General features: G+C 40.3%; 1 long non-coding RNA gene across 2 annotated transcripts; it reads left to right on the top strand.

Moving 5' to 3' along the window:
- The first annotated feature begins 10,435 nt into the window (after positions 1-10,435).
- Positions 10,436-14,069, top strand: LOC131898956 (uncharacterized). 2 transcript variants are annotated; one of them, XR_009376047.1, is made up of 5 exons: positions 10,436-11,764; positions 12,327-12,464; positions 12,682-12,809; positions 12,906-13,139; positions 13,231-14,069. It is a non-coding gene; the product is annotated as an uncharacterized LOC131898956 (long non-coding RNA). The 2 variants fall into 2 exon arrangements; XR_009376048.1 differs by having other exon boundaries at positions 10,441-11,764; positions 12,377-12,464.
- Positions 14,070-15,264: the final 1,195 nt, after the last annotated feature.

Genomic DNA, 15,264 nt, shown 5'->3' with positions numbered 1-15,264 from the left:
GCTGATTAATTGATCACTATTGCCTTTACAAACACTGTTGATATTAGTGAATGGAGCTCCCATGTATTCCTATTGGTTCTATAAGCCATGGTTATGTATGTGGTGATTGTTACCATGAGATAACATCTTGATTGCCATAAATTCTTCAGCCACTTATGACCATATTAAGGTAAGTATTCCTTTTTGGCAATGTATAGAATGGTAATTTCCAAGATTTAACAAGCATTGGTAACTGAGTAGATATCCATAATTCAAGATGCCACCTCCTACAGTACTGATGTCACTCATCCCCATTGCCACTGTTAATCCTGTTGATGTCTATGAATGTACCTCCAATGCATTCCTATTGGTTCTGTAAACAATGTCAATGCATGTTTTCCTTGTTACCACGGGATAACATCTTGATTGCCATGACCTCTCTGGCCCCTTATGACCATATTATTGTAAGTGGTCTGTGAAGCCAACATAAAGAGTGTAAATTTCCAAGAACTAAAGTACCAACTGAAATTAATTTGATATCTGGAGTATTTGCTGTCACCTCCATACAAATTGAATTCATTTATCCCTGCTGCGTCTGTTAAACATGCGGATGTCCATGAGCAGACCTACCATGCTTTTCCTACAATTTCTGGAAGCCATGTTGATGGCAGGGTTCTTTCTTGCCCATGGATCTGATGTTGATGTCCATCTGTCCTCCTAACTGAGACCATGTTGATGCAAGAATTTTGTCATTCCAACATGAAGGATGTTAATTTCACTGATTTCAACTAACATAGGAAACTATGTGGCTATGTATTTTACATTCTGCTACCTGAAACCCTGTGGATGCCATTGATCCCTGCTGCCTCTATTAACCAAATGGATATCCATGATTGGAGGCACAATGCCATTCCTATTACTTTGGGAAGCAATGTTGATGCTCATTATCTTGTGAGCTCTAGACACCATTTTGACTTCTTTGATCTCTACTGCTACAAGTCACGACCTTAAGGTGTTTCTTGTTATCAACATATAGAATAGTAATTTTCCAAGATTTATCTTTTGGTAACTAAGTTAATGTACATAATTCATACTGCCATCTGCAACCATGCTGATATCATTGATCACTGCTGCCTTTGCAAACCCTGTTGATATTAATGAATGGAGCTTCCATGCATTCCTATTGGTTCTGTAAGCCATGTTGATGCATGTGGTCCTTTTTACCATGGGACTACACCTTGCTTGCTATTAAATCTCCATTCCTTTATGACCTTACTAATGTAAGTGTTCTGTGTTGCGAATATGAAGAATGTAATTTCTAAGAATTGAAATATCAACAGAAACTAAGTTAAAATCCTGAATATATGCTGCTACCTCCAAACAAGTTGAGGTCATTAATCCCAGCTCAGTTTCTTAAACATGTTCATGTCCATGGTTGGAAATATAATACTATTCCTACTCCTTCTGGAATCAATGTTGATGCTCATGATCTTTTTACCACTGGACACCAGGTTTATTTCTATGATGTCTCCTGCTACAAGTGACCATGTTAAAGTAAGTGTTCCTTTTAGGCAGTATTTAGAATGGTAATTCCCGAGATTTAATGAACCTTTGTTAACTTAGCTGATATGTGTAATTCATACTGCCACCTGCATCCATGCTGATGTCATTGACCCCTGCTGCCTCTTTTAAACTTGATGTACATGAAAGGACTTGCCATTCATTTTTATTGTTTGTGTTAGCCATGTTGATGCATTTGGTCCATGTTACCATGGGATAATATTTTGCTTGCCATCACCTCTCTGGCCCCTTTGACCATATTAATGTAAGTGTTCTGTGTTGCCAACATAAAGAATGTAAATTTCCAAGGATTAAAATACCAACTAAAACTAAGTTGACATCTGGAATACTTGCTGCCACCTCCAAACAAATTGTATTTGTTCATCCCTGCTGCATCTGTTAAATATGCAGATGTCCATGAGCAGACATACTATGCTATCCCCACTATTTCTGGAAGCCATGTTGATGCCAGTATTCTTTCTTGCCCGTGGATCTGATATTGATGTCCATCTGTCTTGCTACCTGAGACCATGTTGATGCAAGTGTTCTGTCTTTCAAACATGAGGAATGTTAGTTTCTCTGATATCAACTACCATAGTAAACTATGTGGCTATCCATTCAACATGCTGCCACCTGAAACCTTGTGGATTTAAATGATCCCTGCTGCTTCTGTTACCCATAAGGATGTCCATGATTAGAAACATAATGCTGTTCCTACTACTCCTGGTAGCAGTGTTGATGCTCATTATCTTTTAAATCACTGGGCACCATGTTGATTTCCATGAACTCTCCTCCTACGGGTGATCATGTTAATGTAAGTGTTCCTCGTTGCCAATGTATGGAATGGTAATTTCCAAGATTTAACCAACCTTTGTTAACTAAGTTGATACACGTAATTCATGCTGCCACCTGCCCCCATGCTGATGTCATTGGTCACTGTTGCCTTTGCAAACCCTGTTTATATTAATGAATAGAGCTCCCATGCATTCCTAATGATTCTATAATCCATGTTGATGCATGTGGTTCTTTTTACCATGGGATAACAGCTTGATTGCTATTTCTTCTGCATCCCCTTATAACCTTATTAATTTAAGTGTTCTGTGTTGCCAATGTGAAGAACGTAATTTCCAATAGAAACTAAATTAATATCCTTAATACTTGCTGCTACCCCAAACAATTTGGGGTCATTTTCCCAGCTGAGTGTCCATGAGTTAAACATGTGGATGTCCATGATTGGAACTACAATACTAATACTACCCCTTGGAAGCAATGTTGATGTTCATGATCATCTTTTCTGTGGACACCAGGTTGATTTTCATGATCTCTCCTGGTACAAGTCACAATATTAAGGTAAGTGTTCCTTTTTGGCAATATATAGAATGGTAATTCCCAAGATTTAATGAGACTTTGTTAACTTAGCTGATATGTGTAATTCATCTTGCCTCCTGCACCCATGCTGATGTCATTGATCCCTGCTACCCTGTTACCCTTGTTAATATCTGAATGGACCTTCCATGCATTCCCATTGGTTGTGTAAGCCAAGTTGATGCTTGTGGTCCTTGTTATCATGGGATAACATCTTGATTGCCATGACCTCTATGGCCCCTTATGGTCATATTAAGGTAAGTGTTCTTTTTTTGCCAATGTGAGGAACGTAAATTTCTAAGAACTGAAATACCAACTGAAACTAAGTTGATATCTGGAATACTTGCTGCTCCCTCCTTATATATTGAATTCATTTACCCCTGCTGCATCTAGTAAACATGTAGATGTCCAGGATTCTATGTCTTTTGATATTTCTGGCATTACTAGAAGCTATATGGATGCCTATGGTCCTTCTTGCCAGTCTATTCCATATAGATTTCCTTGATATCTCTTGCCACCTGTGACAATGTTAATGTAAGTGTCCTGTGCTGTCAATGTGAAGAACATAAATTTCCAAGAATTTAACCACCAACTGAAACTAAGTTGATAATACAGAATGCATGGTGCCACCTCCAAACATGTTGAAGTCATTGATCCCTCCTGCTTCTGTTAGACCAATATGTTTATGGTGTTTATGATTCTAATTATAATGATATTCCTACTACATTTGATATCCATGATGATGCCCATCATATTTGTACCAGTGGATACCATATTGGTTATTGTGATCTCTCCTGCTGTCTTTGACCTTGTTAAATTAAGTGTTCTCTCACCAACATGAAGAATGTTAAGTTCCAAGATTTAACCATTGAAATGTTAATTTCCAAGATTTCACCAATCTTGGAAACTAATTTTATATCCATAATTCTTGGTGTCATCTGAGTCCATGGTCATTTTATTGATCCCTGTTGCCTCTGTTAACCATGTTGATGCCTATGATCAGAACTTTCATGCTAGTTTTATTCATTCTAGAAGCCATGTTGATGCTCATGCTCCTTGTTATCACTGCATAACATCTTGATATTGGTGACCTGCCTGGTCACCAATATCAATATCAATATCAATATCAATATCAATATAATGACTACATTAAGATAAATTTTCTATTATGCCAAAGTGAACAAAGTAAATTTCCAAGAATTCAACTACCATCTGAAACTAAGTTAATATCCATAATTCATGCTGCTGTCTATAAACATGTTGATGCCATTGTTCCCTGATACCTCTGTTAACGGTTTTGATGTCTGTGATTGGACATTCCATGGTATTCCTACTATTTCAGGGAGCCATGTCAATGCCTGTGGTCCTTCTTTTTTTTTTAAATTTTTATTTCGCAATACAATTCAGTTTTACATATCAGCCACGGATTCCCTTGTTCTTCCCCCTCCCGCCCCCCTCACCTTCCCCCCAGCGCGCCCCCCATTCCCATCTTCTCCAGGGCAAAGCCTTCCCCACAGACTGAGATCAGCTTGGTAGACTCAGTCCAGGTAGGTCCAGTCCCCTCCTCCCAGGCCTAGCCAAGCGACCCTGCATAGGCCCCAGGTTTCAAACAGCCAACTCATGCAATGAGCACAGGACCCGGTGCCACTGCCTGGATGCCTCCCAAACAGATCAGGCCAATCAACTGTCTCACCCACTCAGAGGGCCTGATCCAGTTGGTGACCCCCTCAGCCATTGATTCATATTTCATGTGTTTCCGTTCGTTTGGCTATTTGTCCCTGTGCTTTATCCAACCTTGGTCTCAACAATTCTCGCTCATATAAACCCTCCTCATTCTCGCTAATTGGACTCCCAGAGATCCACCCGGGGCCTAGTCATGGATCTCTGCATCCAGATCCCTCAGTAGTTGGATGAGGTTTCTAGCTCGACAATTAGGGTGTTTGGCCATCCCATCACCAGAGTAGGTCAGTTCGGGCTGTCTCTCGACCATTGCCAGCAGTCTGTTGTGGGGGTATCTTTGTGGATTTCTCTGGGCCTCTCTAGCACTTTGCTTCTTCCTATTCTCATGTGGTCTTCATTTACCATGCTCTCCTATTCCTTGTTCTCCCTCTCTGTTGTTGATCCAGCTGGGATCTCCCGATCCCCCAAGCTCTCTTTCTCTCAACCCTCACCCTTCACTACCCCGACTCATGTCCAGGCTGTTCATGTAGATCTCATTCCATTGCTCTGTCATTGGGCGATCCCCGTGTCTTTCTTAGGGTCCTGTTTTCCAGGTAGCCTCCCTGGTGATGTGAGGAGCAGTCCAGTCATCCTTGTTCCACATCTAGTATCTTGCTATGAGTGAGTACATACCATGTTTGTCTTTCTGAGTCTGGGTTACCTCACTCAGGATGTTTTTTTCTAGATCCATCCATTTGTCTGCAAACCTCATGATGTTATTGTTTTTCTCTGCTGAGTAGTATTCCATTGTGTATATGTACCACATTTTGTTTATCCATTCTTCAGTTGAAGGGCATCTAGGTTGTTTCCAGGTTCTGGCTATTACAAACAATGCTGACATGAACATAGCTGAACAAGTGCTCTTGTGGTGTGGTTGAGCATTCCTTGGGTATATGCCCAAGAGTGGTATAGCTGGATCTTGGGGGAGATGGATTCCCAATTTTCTAAGAAAGTGCCATATTGATTTCCAAAGTGGTTGTACAAGCTTGCATTCCCACCAGTAGTGGAGGAGAGTTCCCCTAGCTCCACATCCTCCCCAGCATAAGGTGTCTTCAGTGTTTTTGATCTTAGCCATTCTGACAGGCGTAAGGTGGTATCTCAGAGTTGTTTTGATTTGCATTTTCCTGATGATTAGGGATGTTGAGCAATTCCTTAAATGTCTTTCAGCCATTTGAGGTTCCTCTGTTGAGAATTCTCTGTTTAGTTCTATAGCCCATTTCTTAATTGGACTGTTGGGCATGTTGATGTGTAATTTCTTGAGTTCCTTATATATTCTGGATACCAGTCCTCTGTCAGATGTGGGCTTGGTGAAGATATTTTCCTGTTCTGTAGGCTGTTGCTTTGTCTTGTTGACCGTATCCTTTGCTCCACAAAAGCTTCTCAGTTTCAAGAGGTCCCATTGATTGATTGTTTCTCTCAGTGTCTGTGCTACTGGTGTTCTATTTAGGAAGTGGTCTCCTATGCCAATGTTTTCAAGACTACTTCCTACCTACTCTTCTAGCAGGTTCAGAGTAGCCGGTTTTATGTTGAGGTCCTTGATCCACTTGGACTTAAGTTTTGTGCACGGTGATAGATATGGATCTAATTGCAGCCTTCTACATGTTGATATCCAGTTTTGCCAGCACCATTTGTTGAAGATGCTTTCTTTTTTCCATTGTGCACTTTTGGCTTCTTTGTCAAAAATTATATGTTCATAGGTGTGTGGATTAATGTCAGGGTCTTCAATTCGATTCCATTGGTCCACATGTCTGTTTTTATGTCAGTACCAAGCTGTTTTTATTACCGTAGCTCTATAGTACAGCTTGAAGTCAGGGATCATGATGCCTCCAGAGGTTGTGTTATTGTAGAGGAATCTTTTGGCTATCCTGGGTTTATTGTTTTTCCATATGAAGTTGAGTATTATTCTTTCCAGGTCTGTGAAGAATTGTGTTGGTATTTTGATGGGGATTGCATTGAATCTGTAGATTGCTTTTGGTAAGATTGCCATTTTTACTATGTTAGTCCTGCCTATCCATGAGCATGGGAGATCTTTCCATTTTCTGACACCTTCTTCAATTTCTTTTTTCAGGGACTTAAAGTTCTTGTCATATAGGTCCTTCACTTGCTTGGTTAGTGTTACCCCAAGGTATTTTATGTCATTTGTGGCTATAGTAAAGGGTGATGTATCTCTGATTTCCTTTTCCGCTTCTTTGTCTATTGTATATAGAAGGGCTACTGATTTTTTTGAGTTGATCTTGTATCCTGCTATGTTGCTGAAGGTGTTTATAAGCTGTATCAGTTCCTTGGTGGAATCTTTGGGGTTGCTCAAGTATACTATCATGTCATCTGCAAATAGGGAAAGCTTGACTTCTTCCTTTCCAATTTGTATCCCCTTAATCTCCTTATGTTGTCTTACTGCTCTGGCTAGAACTTCAAGTACTATATTGAATAAGTATGGGGAGATCGGATAGCCTTGCCACGTTCCTGATTTTAGTGGAATTGCTTAGAGTCTCCCCATTTAATTTGATGTTGGCTGTTGGCTTGCTGTAAATTGCCTTTATTATGTTTAGGTATGTTCCCTGTATTCCTGATCGCTCCAAGACCTTTATCATGAAGGGGTGTTGGATTTTGTCAAATGCCTTTTCAGCATCTAGTGAGATGATCATGTGGTTTTTTTCTTTGAGTTTGTTTATATGGTGTATTACATTGACAGACTTTCGTATGTTGAACCATCCTTGCATCCCTGGAATGAATCCTACTTGATCATGGTGGATAATTGTTTTGATGTGTTCTTGGAGTCTGTTTGCCAGTATTTTATTGAGTAGTTTTGCATCAATGTTCATGAGGGAGATCAGTCTGTAGTTCTCTTTCTTTGTTGTATCCTTGTTTGGTTTAGGAATCAGGGTAATTGTAGCCTCATAGAAGGAGTTTGGTAATGTTCCTTCTGTTTCTACTGTGTGGAACAATTTAGAGAGTATTGGTATTAACTCTTCTTTCAAGATCTGGTAGAATTCTGCACTGAAACCATCTGGTCCTGGAATTTTTTTTGGTTGGGAGACTTTTAATGACTGTTTCTATTTCCTTAGGGGTTATTGGACTATTTAAATAGTTTATCTGGTCTTGATTTAATTTAGGTATGTGGTACCTATCCAGAAAATTATCCATTTCTTTTAGGTTTTCCAGTTAGGTGGAATAGAGGTTTTTGAAGTATGACCTGATGATTCTCTGGATTTCCTCAATGTCTGTTGTTATGTCCCCCTTTTCATTTCTGATTTTGTTGATTTGGATGCTCTCTCTCTGTCTTTTGGTTAGTTTGGATAAGGGCTTGTCTATCTTGTTGATTTTCTCAAAGAACCAACTCTTTATTTCATTAATTTTTTGTATTGTTCTCTTTGTTTCTATTTTAATGATTTCAGCTCTCAGTTTGATAATTTCCTGGCATCTATTTTTCCTGGGAGACTTTGCTTCTTCTTGTTCTAGAACTTTCAGGTGTGCTGTTAAGTCACTAGTGTGAGATTTATCCAGCTTATTTATGTGGGCATTTAGTGCTATGAATTTCCCTCTTAGTACTGCTTTCATAGTGTCCCATAGGTTTGGATATGTGGTGTCTTCATTTTCGTTGATCTCTAGGAAGTCTTTAATTTCTTTCTTTATTTCTTCCTTAACCCATTGGTGATTCAGTTGGGTATTATTCAGTTTCCATGAGATTGTAGGTTTTCTGTAGTTTTTGTTGTTGTTGAAATCCAACTTTAGACCATGGTGGTCTGATAGAACACAGGAGGTTATTCCAATTGTTTTGTATCTGTTTAGATTTGATTTGTGGCCAAGTATGTGGTCGATTTTAGAGAAGGTTCCATGGGGTGCTGAGAAGAAGGTATATTCTTTTTTGTTGGGATAGAATGTTCTGTAGATATGGATTAAGTCCATTTGTGTCATGACATCAATTAAGTCCTTTATTTCTCTGTTAAGTTTCAATTTGGGAGATCTGTCCAGTGGTGAAAGTGGGGTGTTGAGGTCTCCCACTATTAATATGTGGGGTTTTATATGTGATTTAAGCTTTAGTAATGTTTCTTTTACATATGTGGGTGCCCTTGTGTTTGGGGCATAAGTGTTCAGAATGGAGACTTCATCTTGGTGGATCTTTCCTGTGATGAGTATGTAATGCCCTTCTTGATCTCTTTTGTTTGATTTTAGTTTGAAGTCTATTTTGCTGGATATCAGGATGGCTACACCCGCTTGTTTCTTAAGACCGTTTGATTGGAAAGTCTTTTCCCAGCCTTTTATTTTTAGGTAGTGTCTGTCTTTGAATTTGAATTTGAGATGTGTTTCTTGTATGCAGCAGAAAGATCGGTCCTGCTTTCGTATCCATTCTCTTTTTATAGGTGAATTAAGTCCATTGATATTGAGGGATATTAATGACCAGTGATTGTTCATTCCTGTTATTTTTTGGTGGTGATGTGTGTGTACTTCTCTTCATTGGGGTTTACTGCTGTGGCTTTATCTATTGCCTGTGTTTTTGAGGGTGTATCTGACTTCCTTAGGTTGGAATTTTCCTTCTAGTGCTTTCTGTAGGGCTGGGTTTGTGGATAAATATTGTTTAAATCTGGCTTTGTCATGGAATGTCTTGTTCACTCCATCTATGATGATTGAAAGTTTTGCTGGGTATATTAGTCTAGGCTGACATCCATGGTCTCTTAGTGTCTGCATTACATCTGTCCAGGTCCTTCTGGCTTTCAAAGTCTCCATTGAGAAATCGGGTGTTATTCTGATAGGTTTGCCTTTATATGTCACTTGGCCTTTTTCCTTTGCTGCTCTTAATATTCTTTCTTTATTCTGTACATTTAATTGTTTAATTATTATGTGGCGAGGGGACTTTTTTGGGGGGTCTAGTCTGTTTGGTGTTCTATAGGCTTCTTGTATCTTCACAGGCATTTCCTTCTTTAAGTTGGGAAAGTTTTCTTCTATGATCTTGTTGAATATATTTTCTGTGCCCTTGAGTTGGTATTCTTCTCCTTCTTCTACCTTTATTATTCGTATGTTTGGTCTTTACATGGTGTCCCAAATTTCTTGGACATTTTGGTTCATGACTTTGTTGGCTTTAGTGTTTTCTTTGACTGATGAATCTATTTCTTCTACTGTATCTTCAACAGTAGAGATCCTCTCTTCAATCTCTTGCATTCTGTTGATTATACTTGCATCTGAAGTTCCCAATCGTTTTCTCAGATTTTCTATTTCCAGCATTCCCTCTGTTTGTGTCTTCTTCACTTTTTCTATTTCTCTTTTCAGGTCTTGGACTGTTTCCTTCATTTGTTTCATTGATTTTTCTTGATTTTCTTTCAGTACTTTATTGTTCTCTTCCAGGACTTTATTGATTTCTTCTAATTTGTTTGCCCTTTCCTCTAGTTGTTTACAGTGTTCTTCACATTTTTTTGTCTTTTCCTCTACACAAGCCTCTAGCTTCTTCATGATGTCATTCATAAGGCTATTTTCTTCTGCTTCTTCCAATTTCTGATGTTCAGGTCTAGGTGTTGGAGGAGGACTAGGGCCTGGTGATGCTGTATTGTTATTCATTTTGTTGTATGCGTTTCTGCCTTGACGTCTGCCCATCTCCTTGTGGTTCGTTCTTGGCCTTATCCACACACTTGGTTCAGACAGAGCTGACAGATTCAGGGAGTCTCTCTCTCTTGTCCAGATGGGAGCTCTCTTGTCCAAATTGGAAGTCCGGGGCAGGATGGGAGCTCTTGTCCAGAAGGGAAATCCGGGGCAAGATGGGAGCTGGGGGCCTGCCTCTAAGTCTCAGGAAGAGGCTTGGTTCTCGGGCAGATGGGCGTGGGGGCAAGGCGTGGAGACTGCAGGGTCTGCCAGGGGTCTTGGAGAAGGGGATCCTTCCCAGTGGGGCTAGAAGGGAACCTGCCTGGTGGCCAGAACCTGGGGCCAAGTTGGCCAGGTCTTCCCCAGAGTGGCTGGTGCCCAGGGATGCGGTCCGGGGCAATCTAGGGGACTCACCTGAGCTCCAGAAGGGAAGTCTGGGGCAAGATCCTGTGGTCCTTCTTGTGCCTCGATATGAAGTTTATATCTCTCTTTCTTGCCACTGTTCTGTGAATGAGAAAAATGTTAATTTTCATGATTTAATCTACAATCTGAAAATAAGTTGATATATATGATTCATGCTGCTACCTGAAACCATGTTGATGTCATTGATCCTACTCTGTTAATCAAATTGATGTCTAACATAGGACATCATGCTATTCCTGCTTCTTCTAGAAGCCATGTAGCTGCTTGTGGTCCTTCTTAACCACTACATACATTGTTGATTTCCAAGATCTCTCCTGCCCCTTGTGACTGCATTAAGTTATTGTTCTGTGTTACCAACATGCAGAATGTTAATTTGCAAGATTTAACCCACCATCCAAACATAAGATGAAATCCATAATTCATGATGGCACCTGAAACCATGTTGATGCCATTGATCTCATGTACCTCAGTTAAGCAAATTGATGTCCATGGTTGGATGACCTACCACGCTCTTCCTGCTATTTCTGGAAGACTTGTTGATGCTTGTGATCTTTCTTACTGTGGATATGACACTGATGTCCATATCCATGGAGATCTTCTGATACCTGATATCCTATTGATGCAAGAATTCTGTGCTGGCAATGTGATGAATGTTAATTGCCATGATCTCAGCTACCATCTGAAACTGTTATTTACTTGCTGTCACCTGCAACCTTGTTGATGAGATTGATACCTGCTGTCCTCTTTATCATTTTCATAAACCTTACTGTGCTATTCCTATTGTTTTGAAGTCCATGTTGATACTTTGTGGTACTTTTTGATCCTGGATAAGATGTTGATATTGATGGTCTGACCTGCTACCTGAGACCATGCTGAGGTAAGTTTTCTGTGTTGCCCACATGAAGAATATTGATTTCCATGAGTTGACCTGCCATTGGAACTTAAGTTGATATCTGTAATTCATTCTGTCCCTGAAACAATGTTGATATCACTGATCCTTGTTTCTTTTGTTTATCATGTTAATTACCACGATCTGACCTACCATGCTGTCCCTACTGCTTCTGGAAGCCATGTTGATGCCTGTGGTTCTTGGTGCCCAGGGATATGATGTTGATGTCGATCTTCTGACTCCTGAATCCGTGCTGAGGTAAAAGTTTTTTTTGTTGCCAATGTGAAGTATATTCTTCTCCTTGATCTAACCTACTATCCAAAACTAAGTTGTACTTCATCACCCATGCTTCTTCAGGCCACCACATTGATGGCACTGATCCTTGCTGCATGTTTCAACTATGTTGATATCCATGAGCCAACCCTCCATTCAAAACTATGTTGATGTTATAGATCTTTCCTACTTCTGGTAAGCATGTTGATGTTCCTGTCTCAATGTGACAGCAGAGGCTGTGCTGCCACTGATAACTGTGTTGACACATCTAGTCTCTCTTTCCACTGGACACCATGTCATTTCCATAATCCTACTCATTCTGAAAGCTACATTGATAGTCTTTGTCTTTGCTACCACCAGAGACCATGTTGATGTCCTTGTTCCATACTTTACCAGTAACCATGCTGCTGTCCCTGATCTGTGCTGCCTTTGTTAACCATGTTGTTGTCTTGGGTTTGATCTGCCCCCCAAAGCTATGTTGATATCACTGATTTGTACTGCCAGTGGCAAACATTTTGATGTCTCTGAACCTTGCTGCCTCTGCTAGCTATGTTGCTGCCCATGATCTGACCTACCATTCAACCTCTACTGCTTCAGGGAGCCATAGTGATGCCTGCAGTCCTTGTTGCCCCTGGATACAATGTTGATGTCTGTGTTCTGTCCTGCCACTTGAGACCACATTGAGGTAAGTATTCTGTGCTGCCAACATGAGTAATGTTGATTTCCTTGATCCCACATGCCACCCATAACTAATTTAATACTCTTGATACATGCTGCTACAGGAAATCATGTTGATGTCACTGTTCTTTGCTGCATCTTCTAACCATGTTGATGTTCATCATCCAACCTACCGTCCAAACTTTGTTGATGTTATTGATCTATGTTATTGATCTATGTTGTAGCTGTCAACCATGTTGAGGTTACTGAACTTTGCTACCACCTGTAACCATATTGATGTCTGCAGTGTACAGTGTCATCAGAAACAATGTTGAAGTCATTCGTTCATACTGCTACCTGAGACCCAGCTCAAGTAAGTTTCCTGTGCCACTCATGTGTACAATATTAATTTCCATGATCTGTCTGCCACCTGAAACTAAGTTGATATCCATGATCTATACTGACACAGGCAACCATGTTGATGTGACTGATTCTCGCTGCCTGTCTTAACCTTGCTGATATCCATGATTCGACCTGTCATCTGAAACTTTCTTGATGTCACTGATCTTTGCTGTTGCTGTCAACCATGTTGATGCTACTGAAACTTGCTTCCACTTGTAACCATACTGCTGTCTGTAGTCTGTTATCATCTGAGACAATGCAGAAATCAGTGGTGCATACTACCACCTGAGACCCACTTCAGGTAAGTGTCCTGTGTTGGCAATGTATACAATGTTGATTTCTGTGATTTGTCTGCCACCTGAAACTAAGTTGATGTACATGATCTGCCACAGGAAACCAACCTTGTTGATGTCACTGATCTTTGTTCCCTGTTTTGACCATGTGGATGTCCATTATCTGACTTAACATCTGAAATTATGTTGATGTCACTCATTCATGCTGCCTCTGATAACCATGTTTATGGCAATAGTCTTTGTTGGAATCTTAGACCTTGTGGATGTCCATTGTCTATGTTGCCACCTGAACCCATGATGATGACCATGAAGATTGTAGTCTGTGCTGCTGCTGGGGGTAAGGTCAATATAAATGATCTGAGCTGCCAACAGAAACTATTTTAATATCATTAAGCCATCCTGGTGCTAGAGACCATGCTGACATCTTTGTCCTTGCTGCCACCAAAAACTATGTTTATGTTCATGCTCTGGGCTGCATGCTGAAGGCCAGTTGAATATCCATGACCCAGATGCTGATGGAGAATGTGTCATGTATGTGGTTAGTACTGCCACAAGAAGTCATCCTGATAGTGATCTGTGATGCCTCTCGCAAATATGTTATGTTGGTGATCTGTGTTGATGTCATGGACCAGATGGATGTCAGTTATCCAAGCTGTCACCAGAAATCTTGTGGACCATGATCTGTGCTGCTGCTGGAAAGCCTGTAAAAGTCTATGATCCATTCTGCTACTGAAAACCATGTGGAAGTCCGAGATCTGTACTGCCACTGACTTCTATTGGCAGGGAGCTTCTTTTGCAGTGGTATCAATGACTGTAGACTCACAACTGAAATTCAGACAGACATTGAAGGCTTCTGTGCCACCATCCCCTCAAAAAGAAAATCCAGACAGGATCTTATTGGAGAGTCCTTGAAAGTTGTAATAAAAATACTATATGTAGCTCATGGTTGATGGCTTCAGGCAGAGGTTGGGGAAGAACTCCTTTTTAAGGGGCTGGCCACTGCAAGTTTGACCATGCTCCAATGAGTATAAGGGTAACACCAATTGGACTTGTTATATTGTATTTTTTCTATTCTGGGGGAGGATGCCACAAGGGTGGGAGGGTGCACCTGGGAATGTGAAGCAAGTGTGATTGAGGTATGTTGTATGACATTCTCAAATGATTAATAAATTATTAGGTTGGGAAAAATTTTTAAAAAAAGGGTCAAATAGTATGTATGTTAAATTTGGCCTACAACTGATTCCTTATTTTAACTATATGACTTGAACCACAGTCTAACTATCTTAGCCATTGTTCTAGTGATGTAAAGAGACACTGTGATCAAAGCGACTATTACAAGAGAAAGCATTTAATCTGGGGCTTGTTTCAATGTCAGAGGTTTAGGCCATTATCATCATGGCAGGAAACACGGTGGCATGCCAGCAGACTCTGGAGCAGTAGTTAAAAACTACATCCTGATCCATAGGCAGAGAGAGGAAAGACTTTGGACTTGGCATGGGCTTTTGGAACCTCACTGCCCACTCCCAGTGACACATTTCCTCCTACAAGGCCCCACTTCCTAATTCAAGCATTCAAGTACATGAGCCTGTGGAGGCCTTTCTTATTCAAACCATCACATTGTCTTAGAGTACTTTTTAAAATTGTTTTATTCTTTCAAGAGCTTATACATTTAGACAATATATTTTGATTTTATCCGTTGACCATTTCTTCCTTTCAACTCTCTGTAGTGGTCCCAGTCTGTCATCTTCTCAACTTCATGCATTCTGTTTATGTTATTATAACCCTCTGAGCTCACTTAGTGTTGCCCATGTGCTCATGTGTCTGAGTCAATCTACTGGAGCATGGACAACCTAACAGAGGCCATTTCTCCAAAAGGAGTGACTTTCCCTTTCTCAGAAACCATCAGTTGCTCATAGCCCCTCCAATGGTATGCCTTTAGACACATCCCTCACAATTCATGTTAGAACTTTGAAGAGTTTGATCTTGAGTAGGTAACCAAAGGTACTGTTAATTGGAGTATGCAGCAGATATGTAATTTACAGAAATCTGCATTTCAAATCTCTGACTCGTGTAGTGGGTGGCCATTCCAGCTTTGATCTGGAAGTTCTAACCCCCATTGAGGCTTCAGCAACT

This window comes from Peromyscus eremicus, chromosome X, assembly GCF_949786415.1.
Source record: "Peromyscus eremicus chromosome X, PerEre_H2_v1, whole genome shotgun sequence".
Lineage (NCBI taxonomy): Eukaryota > Metazoa > Chordata > Mammalia > Rodentia > Cricetidae > Peromyscus > Peromyscus eremicus.
This window is presented reverse-complemented; position numbering and strand designations above follow the sequence as displayed.